General features: G+C 41.6%; 1 long non-coding RNA gene across 1 annotated transcript; it reads left to right on the top strand.

Moving 5' to 3' along the window:
* On the top strand, positions 1-25,999 carry LOC143420498 (uncharacterized). Its single transcript, XR_013100329.1, has 3 exons — positions 1-157; positions 18,278-18,332; positions 25,555-25,999. It is a non-coding gene; the product is annotated as an uncharacterized LOC143420498 (long non-coding RNA).
* Positions 26,000-27,201: the final 1,202 nt, after the last annotated feature.

The following is a 27,201-nucleotide window of genomic DNA, read 5'->3' as shown; positions in this document are numbered from 1 at the left end:
TGTGAGTGCCGCGCTGTAGGCTGTGGGATGGTCGGGAGAGTGCAAGGTGTTGCTGTTAGGTGTGGTTGGGTTTACAGAAAGGGGAAGAGCATGCATAGATAGAATGGTGGAGTGAGGAAAAAAAAAGAGAGAGATGGAAGGATTGGTCATGCGCAAGGTAAGAGAGAGGCTTTGTTTGATTGTATGTGGTGGTGGTGGTGGAGGGGTTGAGGTGGTGATGTGGGGATGGGGAAGGAGGGGGTCGAAGCTGTCGTCTGTAGGGTTATTATTATTGCAGGCAATCTTTGTGTGTGTGTGTGTGTTTGTGTTTGTAAGAGAAGGAGATGTGAGGAGATATGAGATTCAGCTTCGCGGGTCATTATTATTATTTATTTTCTTCTGTGACGAATGGCATGTGGCGAAAATTCTGAAGGTTTGAAGTCACACCCTCGGTGACGCCACTGATTACGCGGCTCATTTGCATACATAACGAGAACTGTTGATGCAGGTACCGGCTGATGCCTCGACTAGTGCGTCTAGGGCCTCCTATTGATCTATCGATTCGAGTGGGAGGACTGAACTTAAATACAGTATGCGCATTCAGTGAACACACGCACACACACACAAGTAGGCCTCGACGATTAACATTATTCCCACCTGCCCCACTGTGCCAGTAATAACTCCAAGAGGAACATTAACAGTTGGGAAAGAGCTGAAAGGACGAGGGCAGAGCATATAAAAGGAAATATAGTTTAAATGAAAGAGAGATCAGAAGAGTGGAGTGGGATAGAAGAGCATTTTTTGCCATTTCACCCAGTTTAATAGGAGGACAGTTAATGGGCCCTTTTTTATCGGGCACAGGCATCAATCAAAAGGTGTCAGGCGGCCGCTGAATCTGGGCTGTGGTCCTCTTCACAGATGACTGATTAGCAAGCCAAAATCACCAGATCCATCTTCCGGCGGTCACTTTTATTACAGTCATTTTTAAAGTGACAGCAACCTGCCTTGTCTCACAACACTGGCCACCGCATATATATTCTCATCTTTTCTCCTCCCCTCTCTTTTTTTCCTCTCTGCATCCGTCTTCCTCTCTCATTCTGTCGCTGAGTATTTGGTCAGTCACTCTCCTGTTGTTTCCACACACCCCCCCTCTTCGTTTCTCCTTCTTTTAACTACTTTTATCTGACTTTCTCTCAGTCTCTCTCCAATTCCCCCACCCCCTGTTGGTACTACACTTATTCTCTCACTCTGCTGGGCAGGTTGAGGGGAAGCAGGGTCAGGGAGGTGTGGAGAGAGACAGGGGAGACAAGGGGGAGAGAGAAGAGAAAATAAGCCCCCCCACCTCTTCCATTGTCTGAAGGGTGTGTTCTGAATCCCTATATCGTTTGCTCTCCTGAGATGGTCGAGAAATTCATTTTGCACACTTTCCCCTGCTGTCTTACACTGGAGGAGGAATTCTCCATTCCCAAGCAGAAGATGAATGCAAATGAAACAGTTTCGGCGTGGGATGTGTTGGTCACAGCTGCATTTACATGGCTGCGTTCTACAGACGGCATTTTAAAGAAACAGACATGGTGACATTAAAGTTGGAGGCCGGGGAGTGTTAAAACATGTTTGGGGGGCCAGCATGTAATAATATGTTGCTGGAAAAGGGGTGTCAGGAGACTGTCTTGGGGTAGAATTTTGTTTTGGAGCTTGTCAGTCGGATTTTTCATCTTTTCTTACTTCAGTTTACTTACAGGCTGTGTTCAAAATAAATCACTGCATCAAATAATCATTGTGCAATCATTCAAAATGGCAGCTGAGCTATGTTTACCCAACGGTTTGCATACATGTGTGTGTGTGTGAGCGAGTGTGTATGAGGCCAGACTCTAAAGAGCACTCCTGTGTCTTGGCAGGAGATATGCTAATCGCAACTGACATCAATCTGAAAAACATCAGCCGAAGTAACATGTGTCTAAGATTACATTTACAACCTTCTGAGCAAAGAGGGACAGAGCGAAAGCACGCACACACACATACAATCACACACACACATGCGCGCACACACATAGTGAAGGAAAAGTGGGTCAGGTAAAACAAGCAAACGTATTTCAGAGACAGCCTGCCATTTGCAATGTCCTCAAAAAACAACTGATTGAACAGCTTGTCGAAACATTAAGGATCAAATTTGAAAGCTTTGGAGTCATCTTAAATACACGGAGGATTATTCTATTAAACAAATGCGCCCTTTGTTTTTAACTGCCTGCTTAAATAGGGAAAATTTTTAATATTTAGAGACACAAAAAAAGGATTAGTCCTTTCCTTTATTCAGGCTTTTAAAGTTAAGGTTATGAGTTCCTTTCATTTTCTTTTGATGAGGTGGAGGGAATATATTTATATTCCTGGCAGTGACATGCATTAGAAGACAACCTAGGTTACATTTTACAGTGAAACAGCTGAACATCTGAGTGACTCAGGCGGGTGTAAAATATGGGTCCTGCTAAACTCCATTTGTATAGGACGCTTAGATGTGAGTGCGAGTGTGTGCTGAGGGAGCAGATAGACAGAGAGACATACACACACAGGAAATCATAATAATGGTGCTAGCAGCTGTGGCTTACTAAGTGAACACATACGACTGCAGATATACTGGAATCGGTCTTCCCCTAAGCTCGGGTTCAGATCTGTGGGTGTGTGTGAGAAGGAGACAGTGAGAGAGAGGTTGCATGCGGAGAGGGGCTCCGTGCCTCCCTATCTTTCCATTATAAAGTTAAGTTAGAACATAAGCCCTCCTCATACACACTTAAACACTCAAAGTTCAGATTCATTTGTCACAGCTGAAAAGCATCAAAATTGAGACAACAAACTTTGCCTGCTATTTGTGTCGTTCTTTCTCTTTCCTTCCGCTCTCAAACACACTCTTAAGGACGCTTTCAGTCTATCTGGAGGGCAGCGGGCCACTCGGGTCTGACAGCGAATTCGTCCCGAACATCCGCCAATAAAAGATTGCTCCAGTATTTTACGCTGGAAACGTTTGATGACAAGTAGTAACTAGCGTGAAATTCCCCCTAGATTAAATGTCCTAGGAGTTGTATTCCCATCCGGCAAATACACACATATGGGAACATGTAAGACTGCACACACACACACTCAACCTGTAAACTCTCTGCAGGGGGAAGGCGCAGGAAACAAATATATATTCTGAGAGAGACACACAGAAACATATGGCCATAGAGTACACTCGGGCACAGTCATGGTCCCATGCAAACACAATGACAGAAGCAGACATACTATATGTACAGTATAGACTGGATACTATATAAATGCATATGAATGTCTGCATAGAAAAACACTGATTTACTCACAGGCGTTCAGACTGGAGACACACTGGGGGGCAAATCATAGCAAGAGACTTGTAGCTTGTTTGGCTGATTACCAGTCGAGCAAACAGTAGAAAGAGCATGCTCACACTGCCACCTCCATCCTCCTCCTACACACACACACACACACACACACACACACACACACACACACACACACACACATGCATACATACAGCGTGTCACATACACAAACCAGTTTTTTTCTTTTCTTGTTTTTTTTAGTGCTGATTATTATAATTGTTCTAAGTTCTGCTTTCTTCTCTTTTTCCCCACCAGTTTTTGCTCATTATATTTGTCTCGACTGAATTGAGACTTTAGCAGGCACATTGGTTCAAAATGTTAAAAAAAATTTTGTTTAATTAAGCAGGTAACACCGCGGTCAAGTAATGGAAAAATTTAGGGGTGTTTATACAAAATACTTGTTGGCATTTTTGGGGAAAAATACACAATTTAAATTAGACTTGTTGATTTCTTTGATCTCAATCTTTCAAGCTCTTTCTTTCTCTTTCACACGAACTCACACACACACGTACTCAGAGTGAGTCACACGATGGATAGGGTCAGACAAAAGCATCAGTAGGCTTCTTTGCCATCACAAACCAGCCTACTGAAAGTATCATTGCGCTATAACACAATGCATAAGTCTATAAGATAGTTTCTTTTAACAATATCAAGCTGCAGTAATTTTAGGCAAGGCAAGGCAAGTTTATTTGTATAGCACAATTCAACAACAAGGTGATTCAAAGTGCTTTATTTTAATTTTAGCTTGACTACTCCTCCAATCACATGACTCCGACCTTTCGCAACTTGAACATAGATGCAAAAGAATACTCTGATTTGGGTCTTTTGGATAGAATAATCTAGATTGGTATTCTCTTTCTTGCTTTTTCCATCTTTCTTTTTTCTGACCAAAAACTGATTACACCTTCTGTAGCATCATATTTCTTTACTTAGCTATTAGGTTTTCTCCAATATTCTATTCACTTTTATTAAATGAGACAACAAAATTGCCTTGAAACCAATTCGATTGCTTAAAATGAATATCTAAGAGGAGAGCTTACTTGGATTTTAATCCGTTTTATATTACGCTGACTCTAATGCCAACATTTAATAACTCTTAAATGCCCAACATATGTAGGCAGTTTTAATGTTCTAAGTTACACATCATGTCCAGTTTGCGAAAGTGGAAAACGGCAACAATTTCAGCCTAGTTTGGAGCTCAGTCACATCAAGAAACAGTGTATACATCATAAGAGATGTAATAAATGCCTTTAAAACAAATCTGCCACGATGGCGCAATTTCAGTGCCACCTGGTTCTTATGCAAGGCTTCCTGCTGTTCTCGTGCAGGGAAAGTCAAAGCAGAGCATGAGGAGGTCAGACAGAGGTAAGTCTAAATAAAGTCTCTAACTGGGCCGCTTTAAAAGGCTTAGTTAAAGATATTGATTCAGTTGTAAAAAGCACCATTCTGCTTAGTGAAGAGAAAGTTGCAGTTTACAACTTGTATGTTCATAGCATCTCTTGGCATGTGTTTCCGTTATGTGCCATAATTGCATTAGACTTATGACCTTTCAGAGGAGTGGGAAGGAGCAAGAAAATCCTTGGAACATCTTAATTCGATCCCTTTCAAAGGGGAGAGGCCGATTTTGGGAGAGGAGGAGGCTGTGCACATGACATATTACAAGCAGAGCGGTGCCAGCTATTGCAGTGCCCTGTTTTTTATTTTCACTTCATATTCTTCAATGAAAGGTTCTTTTGTTGTCTACTGGCTGATTGACTTTAATAAGAAACATTCTATTGTACCAAATGTTGGTTTTGCACAAATGAACTTTGTGCTTCCCTTACTTATTTTCAAATTAGATTCAAAAAAAGGCACAGAGCAGTAGAGGCGGGCCTGGCTCTTTGGGATCACAATAAACATGACATGCACATGCACCTAAGCAGTTCTAAGTCATTCATATGCTCATACACAAAGCTGTAATCCCTTATCCTTTACACCCCAAAGTGCGTTATGGTCTAGAAAGAGAATTCAAAAAGCGTGACTTTGACAGAGAAGGAGGAAAAACAATATTTTTGAGGAGGAAAGGACCGACGTGGAGAGATGAGAGAACAGGATAGTGAACTGACTATGCAACAGCATTCAACTTGATTCTCTCACGGCATTTAACATGGTTCAGTTATAAGGCTGCAAGAGTGTTTGCGAGTGAGTGTGTGTGTATGTGGTATCGACAAACTCAGCCCTTGATCTGTGAAGAGGAGGTGATGGTGTCTTAAGAGTTGGCTGTGTACAAATTGTGTAGATTTAGCCACTGGAAACAATCCTGTAGTGTGTGTGTGTGTGTGTGTGTGGATGGAGCCACTGAAAGCAATTCCTCAGAATAACCGGTGAGTTGGACTACCTGCTGGCATGAGCTAAGCTGTAGATCGATAACAAGTGTGCGTTTGTGTCCGTATATGTTAGAGTGTTTGTCGTATGTTTATTTGTGTGTGTAGGTAGGTACGTGTGGGTGTGGGTGTGCGTGTGCGTACGTGTGTGTTGAGGCATCATACAGTTACTGAACCATTTGCTATATTTGGCTCCCTCAATGCAACATCAGATTTTATGAAAGCAATCCATCTGAATCGGCACAATAAATTCCCATCAGCCGACAATTGCTTAAGTGAATCTAACAAGTGTTTCTAAAATCTTTATAAAATTACATCTGAGCTCGAACAGATTAGATGTTAGAAACAACATTTAGGTCAATAATACAGTTTAGACAACACGTCGGATCAATACGCACACATAAACACACAGCTGTGAGCACATTCACACGCGTATACAGATTCAGTTGCCATGGCGTCCGTATGCTTTTTGCATGTTCCTGTCACCCTGCCGACGAGAGTGTCATGTGCTGAAGGGCATGGTGACCCAAGCAGCCAGCAGCTTTTCCTCAAGGGTGACATGTCCATTACATTCTAACAACAGAGACAGCCAGCGTCCGGGCCTAGTTCAACCTGAGACAGGCACTGACACTTTCTCTGGCACTCATCTCCATACTACCACAGTTGCTGTATCACCAAGAATCATGTTTTCCTTTTTTTCAAAAAAAGATTTCAGGACATGTTTGAATTTCCACAGCATAATTTCAGCAGGTGTCACGGTGCAATATTCATGAAACAACCTTCAACCTATTGGCCTTTACTTTGTGCTGGCTTCTGCAAAGGAGAGCTGCAGGCAAATAAAATGCACAGTCATGTGATAATATAGAATATATCACAAGGTATTATTAGGCTGTGATCGAATAAGACAGATGAGTGAGTGCTGCTCGGGCAGCCAAGCTGCAGTTTGCCAAATAACCAAACGCGCCGGCTCTGGTCCATCTCAGATCTGATAGTCGCTTGATCTAATCATTGCATCTGGCAGCGTGGATGCATTTGTAGCAGTGGAGGAAAAAAGTTGGATGAGAATTCTTAATAGATTTTTGAGTGTACATTTTTTATAATTATGGTAGTTTAAAATTAAAATGTAAAAGAGTGGCAGAACACACTGGGGGAAAAAAAGTATGCATTGACGTATTTTTCACTCAATGTTGATGTTTATGGGTTTTTTTGCTGACAGAAATACTGAAGCTGGTGGAGGTAGGCTAACCACAGACCACAGGTACAGACACACTACGGCTCCACAAACAGTGCAGCTCAATGGTAACACAAACAGCATGGGTTCATAAGGCACATGGCACGCTACATAATTAGCATTGCTACTCATGTATATGATCACAGTTAGCCAACAAAAACCCCGCAAACATAATGATAACAAAATGGAAAGCCCAGTCAAATCAAGTTCAGATTGTCGCTGAAGATGCAGACAGCTCGTGTATTTTAAACAAAAGGACATGATTGATGATTGAACAATGGTAATTATTAATCCCAGAGTCCTGGTGAGTTTATAGCAAGATAAATTTGTAGCTTCAACATCCAAAATGTGCCTGTCATCAGTAATCATTAATAGCGCTGGATTTGTACATGCACTACTGTAAAAAATATTTTTTAATTAGCGTGTCTTACTTCAGTGAGATGCTGTGACATTATTACAGCACTACATAAGATAAACTACCAGAATGAGAAGCCGATTATAATATCTCTAACTTTACCCCCCTGTTAGGTTGTTAGCATTCCGGCGAGCACGTCTCAGTGCAAAAAGAAAAAAAAAAATGTTGATATGTCTGGCTGACACTAAACATAATCACTCCCGGAAAACAAGGACGGAGAGTTTTGAAGCCCTTTTTGATGTAGGCAGCAGCTTGGAGTCAGTAATGAGGATGTTGATTTTGTTCTGATTATAGAATTGCTGGTCTGTTTGTTGATATAGCTCAGCTGTGGCCCTCCCTCCCGCTGAGCTACATGGACACCAACTGCCAACATGTGAATTAAAGTTACTTACCATCCAATTAGTCATACTACTCACACTTGGAGCAGAAAATGTTCAGCACAACAAGAGATCAAATCCAGACCTCTAGACTAAGCCATTAGTTACTTATGAGATAGGTTCAGCTTGAGGTATCCTAATAAAAGCAACAGTAATATGCAATCAAATCACTGCTGCGACTAACAATTGTTCATATTTTTCATAGAGTAGAATGAATAAGCTGACGTGTAATTAACTGTAATCAAATATATAGTACAGATATAGATATCCGAGGTACTGTATGATCAAAAAGGCTCCAAAATCTAACCTGATTTAAACTTGGCCAACTTCCTGTTCAGGGGTAGCTTCTCAGGCATGTCCTGACTGATTCCAGAGTAAGCACTATTTTTAGATCGCTCCCTAGAAGTCCTGTTCTGACCATTCATACTGTGCACTCACCACAGGCCATAAACTCGTGCAGAGTGCAAAAATCAACTGCTGTTTCAAACTGACCCGAATTTCAATTAGAGGATCACTGCTGGTAATGACAGCTGGGTCTCGGACTACGACTGAGGAGTTTTCAACAGTTTTTAGTGAAGAGTCGACACTTTCCAAGAGAGCAAATGATGTACAGCACGAGAATGGGAAAAGACTCATCATTCTTTTTTAACATTCACTGGGTGTGCGCTGTGATTGTCCCACTGGTTGAGGAATGTCAGCACTGATTTCAACTGTAACGTCCTATGGTCTCTGAAGGAGAATATTCAGCAGGATGATTTGAACTGTGGCCAGCATGTCATCTCATGCTGGCTTCGAGCGACACAAAACAAACCAAAAAAAAGCCCCAATCAATTTTAAGGGTTGCCATTTTAACACTGGAGAAAATCCTGTGCTTATCACAGAGGAAAAAGTGTGAAAAAGAGGTGTAGGAGGGTATGATCTTGAACGTAAAAGTGGCCAAAATTAAATCAGGTAAACAAATAAATTGGATTGTTATTAAAAAAGTAAGTTTTACACATTTCTTTAACACTTTTTTACTACTTGTTACAGTACTTTTACATTACTCATAGCATGTCCTGAAATAATAGGTTAGCAATATATACTGCACAGACAGACGCACATCCCTTTCCTAACGAAGACACGCACATAAGATCTTTGCGTTGAGCATTGTGACAATTATGTTGAGTATTTGCACAAAGTGGACAGCAAAGTTGAAAGCCAGTCCAAAGAGCACTTCACAGCTGTTGATGTGTGAAGAAATGAAGGCTACAATGCTATACACCTGTTGTTTTCAGCTAGCTTTGTGTTAGCATGCTGTCTTCTTAGATCAGGGGCGGGCAATTCCAGGCCTCGAGGGCCGGTGTCCTGCAGGTTTTAGATCTCACCTTGGGTCACCACACCTGAATCACATGATTAGTTCGTTACCAGGCCTCTGGAGAAGTGCAGGACATTTTGAGGAGCTAATTTAGCCATTTAAATCAGCTGTGTTGGTTCAAGGACACATCTAAAACCTGCAGGGGACACCGGCCCTGGAGGCCTGGAGTTGCCCACCCCTGTCTTAGATGCTTGCAATAAGAGGGTGGAGTGTTAGCAGTGAGTAGTTGTTTCTTGCCTGGGTGCAGTTTGGACTTTACAGTCATATTCTTGTTATTTTATGCAAAGAAAACAAAAGTAATGTCCATGTAAGTATTCCTCAAAAGTTATAGACCGCTTTCCCATTTTGCTTGTTTAGCTTTTTCACTTCACCCATCATGCAGACAATCTAAAATCTATGTAACGCAAGTAACCACATAGTTTTGTTTGCTTAGTAACTGTAATGTCATTACTGAATTTAGTTTAGTATTGGGTGACATGAATGCACTGCAAAAAAAATGTACATATTTATAGATACATATATATTTATCTAAAGTCACGCACACTGACAAATTTAAAATATCACCCATATCCTCATTCCATTAACAATCTACAAACTCAAAGGATGCAAACACCATCTCCAGTCTCTCATACACTGTGAATTTCAAGATGCACTTAAAAAGCAGCAGAAACAACTCATACACCCTCAAACCCTCTTAGTAAAAATGCTAAAATCTGAGCACTCCCATTATACATAATTTAGGGGAATCTATATTCATAGAAGTGCGGGGCGTGTTGTGCTCAATGGGGTAAAACGCCCCTGTGTGGCTAATGGAATGGCCTGAGTTGCGTGATTGAGTGAAATGTGCTGGAAAGATTGGGAGGAATTTTAGTGCAGATAAATAAAGAGGAGATTCTGCTTTTTACTGGTCGTCAGCATTAATGCAGCATCTCCCCAGGTGATCAACACATTCAAATGGAGAGACGGAGCAATGGAGAGAGGAAGTGATGGGGGAGACAAAGACAGGAAGAGGGCGAGAGGCACGGAGGAAAGGAAAGAGAGAGAGAGAGAGTGAGCGAGTGAGAGGATACTTTAAGAAATAGCCTGCCTCAACCCTACTCCACATGCACAAGGGCCATAGTATAGCATCTCATATATCATCATAATGTTACCACTGGAAGGTTCAAAGGAAGCTAAAAAAGGGAGCGGAAAAAAAAATCTTCACAAATTCAAAGTCAAAATAACCAAGGGACATTATGAAGCTTCTACAGTAGATGACTTGAGAAGGCCAGACTTGTCACGTGCATTTTTCTCCTTTCTTTCTCTTCTGAGCTTCCATAATTTTACGACAAATGTGAGCGGGCAGCCCTTTCTTTTCACCTCCCACTCTCCACATCCATTACCTTTGGAGAGATGCAAAGTGAACATTTCAATTGGATTGCAATGGCCAGTTAGCGCTGCTTTGATCCCCACTCTGCTCTTTGAGGGCTCCATTGTTCCTGATTTGCTGGCTTGATTTGCCTGCCTGTGGATAATGGCCAAGGAACCACAGTCTGGCCTTCTCCCATCATCCCATTTATCCTTATCATCAGTCTGAAGCTCAAAACATATATAATATTGTGTGATATATCCTTATGGCTTGCAGTTCTTCATTCTCTGCCTTATATTGTAAGGAGTATATATAGGTTCTGTCATATAAAGTATACGTCAGTCTGTAGTATAGCACCGACTTAGACATATAGGTGTTAATTCCCCAGATATCCCGCACTGGTGCCTAACTAGCTGGTTGGCAACAGAAACAAGCATCAGATACACCTTTGTTGCAGCTTGCGCTCAAACACAGACACTAAAAATTGGTACAGAGGTGACTTGAAGTGTCTTTTAGACTTTCCAGCAGCACCTTTGAGAGTAAAGCAGGATAATATGCATATCACCTGAAAGCTCCTCAGATTTGTTTTAAATACAAGCCATCTATTTAACACTGCATGGTCTCTCGTAGTGAGGTCAAGCATGCACTTTGACATCAAAAAGCCTCTTTTATTTTGTCAATGAAAGAGCTTCATTTTATCCTTCATGATCAAAGCTACAGGGGCTTTTTCTATAATGCACTGAGCGAAAATTGGCCTTTCACAAGCGTTGAGGGTGCATACTTGGTTATTTTACATGGATATAGGTAAATGTTACAAGCTACAGAGTCTTTGTCATTGCTTTAATCTCTTGTTTACTAGTTGGTTGTATATTTTTAATATACTGTATACCTGTGATTTTGATAGTTTTCTCATACTATTAAAAATATTAAACTAGGTTTTTTTTGTATTTCCTTAGTAATCGCAGTATAAAACTGCATCGGAGCAACATTCCTCTTGCAGTTGAAAATTCTCTTGCAGTTGCAAGTATGCATCAAGTATCCCAGTAGATTTGTCCCGAAGGTGGTCATTGACTAGCTTCACTCTCATTTACACATTTGATTGTCTGGCTGAGACTTTAAAACAGCAATTGCCGGGGCCTCGCCTCTCTCTGGCTCTCCCGCGCCCCACCTTAAGATAACTTTACCACAGCGCGTGTAAAGAGAGAATGCAGAGAGCATTTGCTCAAGTGTCTGGTCTCCTCCCAGATACAAATGAACAATTTGTTTTCCATTTCTTTCCAAACCTTCATCTCAGCCTTTCTGCTTTGAAGTAGGGAGTGGGAAGGGAGGAGAAGGGTGGGAAAGGGGGGCTACAGATTGTACGATACTGTGTTTGTCTTCAAAGAGTCCGGGCTTGCTTACAAATGCACTAGCAAGTACAACACCTTCAAGGTGAAATTGATAAATCTGGTGGTAAGCTCTTTCATGGCAATAATAAGCAGAATTTGTAGAAAGGGTGCATGGATTTTTTTAGATGCAAATGTTGTCAAACACCAGCAGGCGAAAACTAAATTGAACTGTGCCAAGTAGATAAGAATATATTGAAAAAGCACAGAGGTATATAATTACATTCATGAACAATATCCACCTGAGTCTGGCACAGCTTAATCAGGGCTGATATAGTGTTTTATACTTTCTGTACTCAAACCATCCACTGTTCGCCCTTTGATCATTGCTAAAGTTGGCCTTCTTCATTGAATTTCACATTTCGGAAATATCCACGTTTTCCCTTTACATATCAAACACACGATCTTATTGTAGTCATTCAGACGGAAACTTTCTAGAGGCAAAGACTGCACACAAACAAACAAGCCATGAGGGGGGAAAAGGAAAGACAAAGAGAAAAGGGAGGAAACTCATCAGTTGTCCATCTGGCAGATGACATCCTTTGTACCCCCTCTGTCATTTCTTTCTCATCTGCTAGGATGGACAGAATCTCCTCTCTCTCGCTCTCTGGGATGACTGCTTCACTGAAGTCCCTGGAGACACCTTTTTCCCTCTGTCTCTCGCTTCTCTTCTCTCGCGCTCTTCCTCTCAGTGGCTGCTATTTTCCCGAAACTTTATGAATTAGTTACAACCCTTTTTTCCTTCCTCACCTCTTCTCTTACTTTTTTCATCTCGAGCTGGACGCGAATTCAACACCTGCCTCGAGACCGACCGTCCGTCTCTGTGTCCATCTGTCTGTCTACCTCTCTCCCCGCCCTCCCTCTTTTTCTCAATTCCTGTCTGGGCCAAAAGCTCCTTGGAAAAAAAAATACAAGAAGAAATTGAAAAAACTATATATATAGCTATTTTCAAGAAAAAAAAGTTAGTGTTCTCGCATTCATAAATGAAAGGCAGCTGTAGATCGAATGGCCTCACAACTTCCTGCTGTCTGCACCCCCCTCTTTCCTTCTACTCCCTCTAAGATTGGGCAGACACAGGGGGTGGTGGTGGTGTGTGTGTCCATGTCTCTGTGTGTATTTGTGTGTCCAACTCCTTTGTGACCGCTTTCCTGAACCCGAACCCTCCCTGCACAGAGGGAAATGGCGGACTGTGGCAACGACAGGGCAGTTTTACAGTGCACCGGGCTGAATGTTAAACTTATATTTAATGTATGACATTTCACACAAATCATACGGCCACAGACATGACCCTGGGGTATTCCGCAGATTGCTTTTTCAGTGCCTCAGCAACTGTGGAATTATTCGTCCCAGAGAGAGAGAGAGAGGGAGAGAGGAGGGGAAAAAAAGCCTTTGAGTTTGGCGAAATGATCGCCCTCTCACTGCTCTGGCCATCCCAGACTGGAAGCTCTCGCTCTCTCTCTTTTCTCTGTGATATCATGATCGCAGGGCCGTGCCAAATTGAAAACATCTTGGCAGTCTGGAGGCTGTATGAAATAACCATATATTATGTGTAGTATAACACCCGATTGGATAGCAAAACAATTATGCTGTTTTGCAGTCTCAAAAGACTCCTTGTGCCCTTCTAAACCCTCAACTGCCTTCATTTCTATGTAAGAAATCTTCAGAGGGGAGTATGAAAATTATCTCAGATTTGTAAATTGGAGTTGGATTTTAACCCCATACCCCCTCCCAGAATCTCGTGTGATATGAATAAGTCTACAACAGTGGTATGTACATACCCCAGCACGGCCATCTGTACGGATTAAGAAAAATGCTGTAAATATCTTGCATTCAATTCCTCTCCGTGGGGCGTTTCTCTTTTTTTTTTTTTTGGCGTAGACACGGCATGGAAATAGGGGAAACAACAATAAGAGTTCATGAATACACAGTGAGGAGGGCCTTTACATCTCTAAAACACTGCAGTGCTGAAAATAAACACAGGGCTGCCTTTTTGTGCCGCTATGGCAAGCTTTTCAAATTGCAGAAAACCACCCAGAGAAAATTCAACACTTTCTTGCTTTCTTGTTAGCTCAGCCTTGCAAAACAATGTATTTTTTTCCAGCGGATTCTACAGCTGGGTCATCCATTTTATCTGAGGGGACATTTTTCAGCATTTAGTTTTAGATGTGAGAGGTGCACTGTCCACTATATCAGTGTCAATCCAGGTTTGTTTTCTTTTTTTTTCAAGGTTAGATGGTGGCTGTGGAGTTACAGTGAAGAGCATTAGGGCGTAGCTACCTGTCACACTCAACATAGTGCCAGATGCATGGCTGCAAACACAGGAGACTCATTATGAAAATGTATTAATAGACGAATTCAGACGCCCAGACCCTGTAAAACTGGGGTTTAGTGGCCCTTTATGCTTACATTCAAACCTAAAGCAGTGTGTAAACAACTCAGATAAGGATTTGTCCACATCATTTTCACTTTGTACAGCTAAGATCATCACCAGTGTAAAGACTACAGAAAGATAAAAGGAACAGGCTCTGCTCTCCGTGCACTCATTCTAAACTGCACACAAGCGCTTGAACATTAACAGTCAGACCCCAAAAAATGTTTAGAAGCAGCTACGCTCAGCTATATTAGCCCTTTGTGCCTTCAAGCTTAGATTTAGTGTATAAATATATTATTCGAGTGTGTGCTTGCATGTGTGCTACACACACTACTTATGATAAACAACTGAGATAAGAGGATTTGAAATTTTGTATTGTGTCTAATTATGAAGGATCATTTGATACAGCTAATAACGTCAGCATTGTAAACATGACAGAAAGATAAAAAAGAATATCATAGGCTGTGTTAAGTCCCCCTGCACCACACACACACACATACACATACACAAATACTGTAAGTCAGAACCACAGTCAACAGCATAATTATCAGTTTCCCCACAGGGCGTTAGGAAACCTGTTCCTAATTGGAACCCAGTTGGGACTTTACATGGATTAAAATACATGAGGCTTCTGCAACAGGGAAACACAAACACAATCGTGCATACACACAAATATAAAAACACAGCAGCCAGATGAGTTGGCAACGTTTCCCCAAATTTTTATTTACGCTAAGTCTGGCATGATCCCCATTGTCTCGCTACACACGGGTCGAGCGCAACAACACGAGTCTCCAAAGCACAATTACGCCACTATTTTCCCCCTGTTTTGTATTCTGTTTTTCTTTATTTTTGTTCCATTTCCCTGACTTAAGCTGTTGTCTAATGGACAGCATCGTGACAGAAAGGAGTTTGGTATCAGATTGAAGCCGGTTGCCCTTTTTGCCAATTTGCGAGCAGCCTCCTCTGTACTTGTAAGATGGCCAATTAGCTGACCGTCTGACAGAGGCTCTCTGACTGTGGCTATTAAAACACACACGTAGGTGCACACACACACACGCATGCAGAGAAATCGCGCACGCACATACGAACACATGTGCACACGTATGCGCACACATGCAGTGCAGCGCTGCCTCTGACTGTCCATCTCTATCTGCTTCTTTTTTTTTTTTTCGAGAAGCGTGCCTAGACCTCACCTCTCACCTTCTACTCACAATTAGGCAGACACACACTCATGTGCACACACACATGCCCCTTCATTTTCCTTGCCAAAAGACACTATGCTCCTTGACCTCTTTCAATCCCCTTCCTCCTCCACCAGTTCTCCTTCCAAGCTCTTCTTCTTCTTTACCTCCTCCCAAACATATACTTCTCCATCCTCTCCCCTTTCGCTCCATTTAATTGTCCACTTCTGTAACTCCCACCTTTTTTTTTCCTCTTCGTCTTTTCCTCCTCCTCATTCATTTTCTCCTCTCTTCGTCCTCTCCTATCATCTTCATCCACAAACTACCATCTCTGCCCGAACCCATTTGTCTGACTCCTTTCATCTTCTCCTGCAGCTTCTAACTTAAACCAATCTTTACAACATGCTTTTTGGAATTTTAGTCTCTCTTACATTTTCTCTTTTTTCAAGAGGACTGTACTGTTTTGAAAGCACTAGTTGTTTTGTTTTGTTTAGGAGTATTTGCTTAGTTTATAGAGAGAAAAAAGGCTGTCCATATTCTTAAGTTAAGTTATGACTTTTTGTCTTTGTTGTTATGAGTCACTAAATTATCATGTTCCACAAACTACCATTCACATATTTTGGAACAGCCTTCCTCAGCTATCAGGTAAATCTGTGATTTGTTTCAAATGACGGCTGAAAAGATAGTTTTATAGGTCAGATTCACCTTAAAATTTCCCCCTTTATTTTGGGCCACAGTTTACATCTATTTGCATGGATGCAAGTGTGTATGCTGGAATTAATGCGTAACCCTGTGGTTGATTATGGGTCTGTGTAACAGAACATCAAACTTTATAAATCTGTATTTTTGAAAAGTGCTTTACAAATAACAGTGTTATTATTATCATTCTATAAGGGCATCCATGTGGAATTAAATGCATAGATAATATAACACAATGCAAAAATGCGCAAAGACATTTGACCATAATGTCTTATCCTAGCACACACATGTTGGGGACTAGCTTTATAACCACTATGCAGTTTTATTATAGCAATAACAGCATCCTGTGAAGAAAAGGCTTAATGAAGCAGCATATTTCTGAAACCTGATAAGCTAGCCTATATAGACTCACAACCCAAACACACATAAACCCTGGGGACCTTTCCCTGGAATCTCAACCTTTATACACCCCAAGCCCGAGCCATCCCCCCTCCCTCCTACTTGTCTTTGTTGTCCATCAGAGTGGTTTGTTTCAAGTCTCAGCTTCAGTCCCATCACCCCTCTCCCTCCACGGTCAAGTTCAAGGATCCCCCTAGAAACACAGAGGGTGGTGGCGGAGGGGGGTCGGCGGACGAGGTCAGCAGTTCCCTGGGACTATAAATGCTGAAGGTACGGACACCTGCAGGCATACCCGTGTACATGTAAGCGTGGACATGCGGACACTCTCACTCACATTCACCACAGGAAAAGATGTGTGTATGCATACACGTGTACATATAATTGTAGATAGACAGACACACACACACACAAAATGAATGATTCTACTGCTTTACAGGAGGATGCGTTTTGTCCCACTAAAATAAAAAAAGAGAAAAATAAATAAAACATACTGACACGCTCATCCTTATGCACCTGCTACCTCAAGGTCTGTTGACTGCAGTCAAAATGGTGGACACAATAACACTGGGCTTAGCTTTGATTCCTAATATGGAGGAAACAATTCTATTTTTTTCCTCCCTGTGACGGTACTGACACTGCGAGATAAAATTCAAGCTTCCTCTCTCGCTGTCTCCCTCCCTCTCTCTCTGACTCGCGCACCCACACACAGACATACACATATACCACGCCCATTGCCTATTTCTCATTTTTTATATGTTAGGACATTACTCTGTATGTGTGTGTCTGTGTGTGTATGCGTATATATATCAGCTTCAATAGAAACACTGGGAGAGGAGGTTAAAAAACACAACTCCTTTCCTGAAAACAGGAACGCAATGAAATGTTATCGCACTAAATTTGACACGTTTAATCACTTTTTTAATTTGAGCACACGCCGGATCGACATAACTTCCTGCTGCAACTCCTTTTCAAATCCTTAATGCTAATACCTTGGACTAATATTTATTGCTAATTTATATGAGTCTCTCTCTCTTAGAATAATACCAACAAAAAATAAACTTTAGTTCTGCTCCGATAAGATTTATTTGCATTGGAAATGCAATCTGCATGCCTATCTGCAATTATTTCTAATTAATTTAATCTAATTCTTAGGAGACTATTTCAGTCCCAGAATTAACACAAAAGAACTTCCTGCCTCAGTTCTCCCACCAAAGATAATTATAAAAGTTAAGAGGGTTTGCTAATTTAAAAATGCTATCTGCATGACATCAAATGTACATCTTTGATCTCACTCTGTCCCTGATGGTTAAATGCCTTTAATTATATTCCAGAAAAATTAACTTTCTCTGAATAATTAACAGTGAATCTTCTTCTTTTTTTGTTTTGTATGTAGAGTGTGTTGCATACTTCTTTGCTTAATTAATTTTTAGCAACAAACAAACTCTAGACCACTGCTGAAATGTGTGAAAAATCCATCCGCTGCATATCAAAACGAGCACTCGGTTGCGTGAAGAGCGCAACAGCGTTGCCATTCTGCACACATGTGACCTGCACTTGGACCAGTTTCCTTAAAATCTCTGCATAACGTCAACCGTAATCCTTATACATTGTGAAAATTGCACAAAGCTCACATATGACCCACATGTGTTCTTGACGGTGAGGGGGACCCTTGTACATATCTCATTATATTCCCCTATAGCATATCAGCATTTCCCTGGGTGAATGTGTATACATACAGAAGAGAAAAAAGAGTCAGATGATTTATATTATCTTTATCACCCTGCTACAGGAGTCGACTTGCTTCCCCTTTCTCCACCTCCCCATTATGTAAAACTGTGGATTAGGTAGGTATGTGCATGAATCGTGAAGTCAGAAGTGTGTGTTTGTATGCATGCATGTGTGTGTTTGTGACTTTGTAGCATGTGTTTGAGAGAAAAGGGTATATATATATATATATATATATATATATATATATGTACACACATCTATGCATGCATGTATGCATCCATGCAGAGACCCCCTCCATCTGTCTCTCTCTCTGCCTCACCCTCTCTCTCCATCTATCATGCATCCATAGGTCTATCAGCTTCAGGAATGAGGTAGGGGGGAGAGAGAGAGAGAGAGGAAGGGGCGAAGGGTACACGGGGGAAAGAGAAATAAATTTAGCCCCCCTACTTTAAAAATGCACATACATTTCCATACATTGAAAAGGCAGTGAGGTGCACACACCCTTGCAGCTGTATCCCCAATATGCTCCCCCCCCCCATACGAACATGCGGGCACACACACACACACACATCCCAAAAGATGAATGCGTGTGTCCCTTTGCAGGGGGTGCAGGTGAAAATCTACCCCTTGCCATATTTATCTTCATAAGAGCAGAAGGTGCATGCGTGTTTGTCTGTATACATACTGGTTGTGTGTGCCCGGACTCTGTGCATGTGTGTTTGCTTTTTTGTGTGTCCGTGTGTACATAAGTTCATTTACCTCAGCAGAAGAAAAAAGACCCTTGCTGCTCTCTTGCTGTATAAAAAAGATGGAAAACAACAACAACGACAACAAAAGGCTCGGCAACATAGATTTCGCTTGATTCCTCAATGTAATGCACATCAAAATATTGCAGCATGTACTGCGGGTCTCAAATAAGCAATTCAAGTCAATCGAATGTCTCAGGAGTTTGCAAGTTGCTGCTTCTTCACGCTAAATCCACAATTCCCAGACTCCTTCCTTTTTTCATTTCCATACCAAAATGTATTTGTTGATGCATAGATTCCAAATAGACTATTTGCCATCTGTCATGTAGCAAGGCTTTCAGATACCAAAACAACAACCACGACCTTTCCCTAAAATGCAGCCGAAACACCCACCCCTTGTAGATAATGACGGCCTGTCGCGCGAGAGAAGAGAGAAACATGAGTGTGGTATTATTAAGTGAGACTAGTTTGTTCGAGAGAAGTGTTTTTGGCTTTTAAAAAGTTCCATTTTGCACTCCCCAGGCACCGCATATGGGGTACCCCAGGGAGGCATATGTGTGCGCGTGTGTGCGTATATGTGTGTGTACAGGGATGTAGTATGTGTGTGGACTCTAAAATATTCTGACTGCGCTGTCTAGCGGCTCACAGAGCAGAGAGATGTGTCCTGTCTCCTGCATTCAAATGCGAGTGGGTTTTGGAGAGCAAAAGTAAACAGATATGCTTGCTTGAACACACACATGAAGACGCTTGTATATGCACACCTGCTGTCTGGACATGTATGCATGCATGTACGCACAACCACACACACGTATGGCATTAATGTGAGCGCAGAACATGTGAACACAAGACGCGAGTGTCTCCTCATCTGTCGCCCGTCCGTATTTCAACACATATCCCCATCAATCTCATCGCCGGAAAGGCCTGCGCGTCTGCTCCACGCTGACAAACACACCGGTGTCATTCAGCCAATAAATATTTTTTAAAAAAAGGTGTCACGCAGGACCGTCATCGACAAGCTGGTCGTCATGGACGTGCCCTTTCACGGCCCGTGAAGCTACTGTTTTATGTGGCAATATAAACTTCTGCAGGTCTACTTTCTCAATTCACTCTTTAAGCTCTTTAATTCTTTTCCATTTCACACTTGCAGTATATGGGGCTGTAATATAAGACAACCCAGGACAATGAGCTGTCCAGTTGCTGAGGGGGGTTAGCTGACAAAGGTGGAGGTGGGAGGGATAGCGAGAGGTCGAGTGAAGGGTAGTATGGGACCCTTCAAACAAGATATGACCCTTTAAAAGCCTCGAATGTGGTGACTAGTATCCTCCTCGCTACCACATTTCCTCCTGCTCTTCCCTCTTTCTGCCCCTCCTTGCTCTCACTTTTGTCCCTCCTCTCTTTCCTCACTTAATCCATTCACACACAGATGTGTTGTCTGTCATGACCATGATGATAAATTAGCGCGGGTGCTGCTGGTGAAATAGGAGCTGGTGTCTGAATGTCGAGGGCAATCCGGTGGACAATGCCAGGGATGAACCACGGATAGTTCAGCTGTGATTCGGTCTGGAGAAACACTTCGGATGGGACCGCGTTAGGGTCGTATTCGCTTCCAGTACAGCTGCGGCGCCACCGGACGGTGCTTTATCCGACAGATTGTCAGATTATTTAAACGTTCTTCAGAAACGCAGGTTTTATTTCTTCTTTTATGTCATTTTTTTGTGAGAAATATTTCAGTTATTTGAAATAAAGAAATACCACCAGCACACACTTTTAAAGTGAATACCAAAGAGAAAAAAATGTTACCAAAAATTAAAAAAAAGAAACTTTATTGGTGTCATTTTTTGTCAGATAGTGGGGGAATGTTTGAGATGCCTCTGAGTTTATCCCCGTGCCGTGCCAGCAAGTCCAATCACAGTCTTTGGTTACAACAATACCTGGAGCGCTGTAAAAATTGGTTCTCTGTGCATGTGTGTGTGTGTGCACTGGTGGGGGCAGAGGGGGCTGCCTGCCTGTGTAGGTGTGTTTATTTATTTATTTATTTTATTTTTTTCTGGGGGGGGAGTGTAATTCTTTTACCTGCAGGCTTTGGTTTCTGTGTGCCTGTTTGTGTCTATGCTTGCATTTGTGTGTGTACGGACATGTGTTTCTCATGAAGGCCCATGCCGGGCAAATTAATTCTCAGAAGTTGCGTGGCGGGGGCTCTCCTTCCCTTTGAAATGGGGCATACTGCTCCCTGTAATCAATAAGTCAAGCCATCTCGGCCGCATGTTGCAACCCCCCCTGGCACACAGATGAAGAAGCCCAATTTACTCATCATAAATTCTGATTCCCACAATAAATATGAGAGAAGGTCCCACGGTATTAGAATATCTGGAATCTCAGGGGCGTTTGAAATGCCGACTGGCCCTCGCCTCAGACTGGAGTTGCTTTGTTGGTTAGAATATGTGTTTTGTGTTGAATAATAATGACGTGGTGTCAGGAATATTTATTTTAGATCTGAGAAAGAAAAATTCCAAAATTAATTGTATTAATGAAGGTGTTTGTGTTTTCATGCCGACATTTACACAAAGTAAAGCATCGGATCCTGTTCCTGTGCACAGACATTTTTTGTCTACCTTTTGAAAAAAAAAGAAAATCCCTGTTTTTGTTTTGTCTTTTAAAAAAAAAATCTGACCATTTTCTAATGAACCCCGACAGGCACCTCCAGACAAGAGGTGACGTGTGCAGGCACAGGCATGTGACGTTGGGGACATGCTAATCTAACGGACAAGTGCTGTCTCTCCTGTTTAAAGGCCCCTCTGCTCAGTAGGTCCAGGCACATGACAGTGACCTGGGGAGGGGAAAGTGTAGCGAAATTGTGACACACCTACAGAGGGCAGGATAGGGGCTGCTGAATCGGCTCCTTGAACACGGGTTAGTTTAAAAGGGAACGAAGAAGAAAAGAACAGAACTGCACAGCTGTAATATCTGTTTATTTTCAATCTCTGGCCATCTCTGCATGCAAAGCATCTTGTACACATATGAGTGTTGGCAAGTGTCACAGTATTTGTATGCACCCTGCAAAATTGATTTAATGCAACATGGCATCCCCAACACCAGTGGCGCTCTATCTATCTTCTTTTTGGCAAGGACTTCCTGCTCTTCCGAGCAGTTCCGTCGATACATGACATTTATGAGGCTCCCATGAGCCCCGGCACATGTTGCCCAGACAACTGAGACAGCTTCAGCGCCATGACAACAAAAACTAAATACTGTCGAGGCCAAATGTGAGCGGCCCACAGCCAACGTCATGGTTGAGATTGTCCAGGAGTGAACAAAGCAAATTTTTAAACAAAAGCTTGTTTCAGCTGATAAGAAGAAAAAACACATGACACGAGATGATAAGAAGAGAGGACGGGAGTAGGACTTCAAGAGGAGACTAAATTTAGCAAGGGAAACTAGAGGAGAAAGCAGTTCTCGGTGCTAGTCAATACAACTGTCTTCATTTGTAAGGCAGTGTTAAGAGCACTAATTCCTGACCTGTTAGTTACATCTGAGAAGAGAGAGCTTTGCCGGTTGCTAATCCATAAGTCTGCTGCTAAGTGGTTCATCAACGAGTGCCTGAGATCGAATGTCACCAATTAAGACGCCTAAATGCCTGGCTAATTGTGCTCAAAGTGTAGCACTCTGTCTCTCACACGATCACACATTATTAGTGACAGCACGCACGCATGTCCACGCACACATACACAGACAGAGAAACACAACTTGCTAATCAGCTGTGAGCCTTGAAAACATGAAAGCAGTTGTAAGTGTAGGAGAGAACGCACAGTTTGATTGGCAAAACAATTTACCCTTATGGTCACATCATTAGCAATTAAGATCAAACACATTTAAGCTTTACTGGCCAATAAACCCGGTGGAAGACTTGATGGTGCCGAACTTAAAGATATCAGATAAGGCAGCTTTAAATAGCTGTCTGAACGGTAAAATGCAGGCAAGCTGAAACAAGACGATGTAAATTCAATTTGCACACAATTAAATCTATTTTAAATTCAATGTATGTGATTAAAAACTGAATTTAAAAACAGAACTCCATGCTAGTTAAATGAAATTCAAATAACGAAACAGAAAGTTGTTTTCTAAAGGAAATATTGCAACATTAGGTCTTACATTGATTTTTTCCTTTTCTTTTTTAAATTTAAAAAACAAAAGCACATTCTCCCCCCCAAAAAACAAGAGATTCTGTCAATACTGATCAGTAGCGAGGGGACCATTTCTTCTGTGCACCATTTCCTCTACACCGCATATAACACTTACAGTGTGCGTTTGGAGGAGGAGGGATCTTTTGAAGAATGAGAACAGATAACATCTGCTCCCGGCCTCTCCCTGCCTTGCCCACAGGTCTGAGGAGCAGAGCGAATTGTGTCTGAAAGGGGATGATACCCATCGGAATGTTAATGGTGCTGAATATTTCAGAGGTGGGATCATCACATGGCAGAAGGAGGACGGGCGGGTTTCCCGAAAGCATTTAGTGGTCGAAGTTCTTCTCTGTTATTGTAAACCCAGAGTCAAAGATGATTTCAATGCACAGCTAACAAGGCCCAGTTGCTGTCGGGGAGGTTTGAGATGGTTGTCTCTCCCTCGCTCGAACACACTGAAAAAGTTGGATTGTTGCAGTTACAAATGGTTTTGAATATCATTATTATCACCATGCTATCATTATTCTTTTTCAACCATTTCATTTAAATAAATGTAACTAAACAAAACAGATGCTCATTAAACCTCAAGATGTGCAGCTCTTTGTAAAAAAAGAAGCCTCAGCCTGAAGTCTATTTTAAAGCAATAAACACAAGTAACTTCTGCTCCTTATGTCTTTTACAGTATTTATCATGATGAAATATTAAATCGCTATTGCACATATGGTAAATCCAACTAGCATAGTTATATGACATAAGTGGTTCTTAAGGTTTTTTTCATTCTTTTTTTTTTAGGAGGGAAAGAAAAATCTTGGGAGCCATAAAAAAAACAAGGGGATTGCCCAAACAGCCCGTATAAGCATCTGGTAACCACTACAGTGCCTTTATTTCAGCCAAAATGACTGGTTGTGTTAGCCTTGAGAAAGTGAGAGGGAAAGACAGCGGATAGACTGAGAGGAGGTTCTTTTTTGGCCAAAGTGAAATTGAAGTTTTTGGGAAGGGGGGGAGAGATAGGAAAAGCAGGAAGAGAAAAAAGGTCTAAAATTAAGAGAATTATTGCATGCTCCCAGATGTGTGCAAGCAGGATGACCTGGGAAAGTCAAAGTTGTCCCCCATCAATCATTGCCATATGCTTCTAGAGAAATGGATCCTGCAGGACACTTCATATTCCTCTTTCTGATTAGTTCATTTGAGAGATGCAGAAGGTAGGGTGGGGGGGTGGCTGGTGGCGCTCTGAAAATGGACGGCCCCGGTGTAACCCAAGAACAGAGCGGGTTCAATGTCAAAATTAAGGCTCGCTATTTAAGACTTTAGGGATCTTTTTTTTTCTTTTTCTCACTCACTCACCCGCCTCCATCGTACTCCTGTGCTCCATCTTTTCTTTTCAGAGGTTGGTGTCAGGGTGCGATAGAGTGAAGGCAATGTGTTCTTAACTCTGATCAAAGCAGGGAGAGAGGAAAGCTTTTCTAATGACTGGCATTCACTCTCCTTTCTTAATCCATCTCTCCTGTCTCCCATCCCTCCGCTCTCTCTTTCACTACCTCTTTCTCTCTCAGGGCATTGGTAATTATCGGTGAGGTCTTAGTGACTGCAAATGAAATTACCATTTAAGAGAGAGGGAGAAAGAGACATCCCCTTTGCCATAGGAGAGGGCTTAAGTGAGGCAGCTAGGGTTTCAGCTATTGATTTTTAAACTGCTACATCAGAGAGTGTAATGCTTTCATAATTTCAAATAAACTGTCTGGTTACGAAGTACTAATGAGAGAAAGAGTGAGAGTAGACCAAAAGAAGTAAGAGAACGATGGGGGTTGAATTTTAAGTGTCGATGTGCATACGGGGAAGTTCGACGAATGTACCGGTCAGACGAAACGATCAATGTGTCAATACTCTGATAGTTTTCGTTTGTTTGTTTTCAAGAAAACATCGGCGAATGCTAAATATTTTATGTCGTAATTAATGTTAATACAAACCCCGCTGCTAATATGATATGATTTTGCATGAATTTGTGCCCGCAGGTAATATATAGAGATATATAAATGTAGAATACGCCGTGATTTCACTTCACAAACACTGCCGCTCAGCTGGAAAAGATATATTCCTGCAAAAGTATCAGTTTTCTAGCTGCCTTTTAAAAATACGAGCATGCCAGGCAGTCAGTCTTTCTTGCAGACGTAGGTCACATATTCTTAAGAAATTTCAAATGTGTGATATATAAAATAATAATCTTGTCCAAAAAGTTATTTAAGTAATGACAGTATTTTTTTTCCCCTACTGATAGAAAAGGAAAAGATAATAAAGATGAGAGATTGCGAAAGGAAGATGGATTTCTGGATGACACTGCATAAACCCAAATCTCTGTCTCCCTCTCTCTCTCTTTCTCTCTCTGTTTTCCTCCCCCTCTCTCTCTCTCACCACAGACCGCAGGCCGTTGGAGGCAGCTTAGAAATCTCTTACATCTGGAACAGCCATAATTCGTGGGATTTGGCCTGACAGCCATGACAGGCACTGGGGCGGCCAGCAACAACTGTCTCCTGTGTTAGCAGCAGTCTGTACGTTAGCTCCGTGAGAGAGAGGGAGAAAAAGAGACAGAGAAGGAGAGACAAAGAGTGTCAATATGCAGAAGCCGTGTGTATACATTCAAACTTCCACTTTATCCCGGGAGCTCATGGAGATTAAACTCACCTCAACAATGTTTGCACTTTTTTTTTTTTTTTCCAAGTTTGGGACAATGTAAAATGTAATCACGGCACATTTACAGTACAGTTGTAGAAAGTAAATTCGTAAGTTTATTCAAACAATTTACTTTTTGGTTTTATACCTTAAATCCTGCTTTATGCTCCTAATTCATTATGGTAATTGTTTAATTCAGTCCACTACAAATATTTCACGTCACACTAATTAATATTTTCAAAATTTATGATAAAAATAAATACATTGGTAAGTGGTTTGGTATGTACAAAGATTTTGTATATTTTTAAATGTTTAATTCTATATTAAATAAATTGTCTAACTACATTTAAATGAATTCTACAGCAACTGATCAGTAATTTTAATGTAATAATATACCTATGATATATTTACATATCACAAGATTAAATGGAAAAAATTATTTTTTACAGCTTTTTAACATCTTTAATATAAAAACAGGAATAATATTTTTTTTTACCTGAAGCAAATTGAAATGAGTGTTTTATTATTTTTACATATTTGGCATTGAAACTTTTACTTAAACAGATATTTTTCTATCTAGAATCCCAGGAAGTACAGTATTATCAAATTGACAGAAATATAATAAAAATGAAGATATTTCAGTCTAAGTAAAGCGCAGTAATTTTTGTTAAACGTGTATCATATTTTACATACTGTACATATAACTACATGAGTGTGTTTCTGTACTTTCCCCCCATAAAAGCACATGCAGGACACATAAATTGACTTGCAGCAGAAAAAGCAGCAGCGTCCATGTGTTTCATGGCATGCCAGAGGCTCCCTGTGTCGGCCCTAAATATTACACACAGACAGTAGCTATCACTTCCAAGCCTGAAATCCCACATTCCACATTCCTGATTCCAACGGCTCGCCTGCTAAGCTGGGCACCACATGAAGAGCCATTGTTAGAGCGAGAGGGGTCATGTATCTCTCTCGCTCTCTGTCTGTCTGTCTGTCTCGAGCTTTCTCTCTCTGCCCTCCTTCTCTTGCTCGCTTTGTCTCTCCGCCCATATATCTCTCACTGTCACAGTCTCCATCTGTGACTCTCTTGCTCCGTCTATCTTTCTATTTCTACCTCTACCGGTTTATCTTTATCTCCCTTACTTATTCCTCCTCTCCTCCGCCGTGCTTTGTCGCCCACTCTCCCACTCAGTTTTTCCGTCGTCTTGCATGTGTTTGTTTATTTCTTTCTATACCTCGCTCAGCCTCCTGTCTCCTCCTGATGCTGTTTGTCTGTGGCTCTCCTTCGGTCTACAAGACTCTTACTTTGCTTTCTGCCTTTTCTCCCCCCCTTTGTCTCTCTCCATCTGTATCCCGTTGTCTGACTCTCCATCTCCCCTCTCCCTCTGTGTCTC

The sequence above is a fragment of the Maylandia zebra genome, linkage group LG9, assembly GCF_041146795.1.
Source record: "Maylandia zebra isolate NMK-2024a linkage group LG9, Mzebra_GT3a, whole genome shotgun sequence".
Taxonomy (NCBI): Eukaryota; Metazoa; Chordata; class Actinopteri; order Cichliformes; family Cichlidae; genus Maylandia; species Maylandia zebra.
Note: the sequence above shows the minus strand (reverse complement) of the source record. Positions and strands in the feature narration are given on the sequence as shown.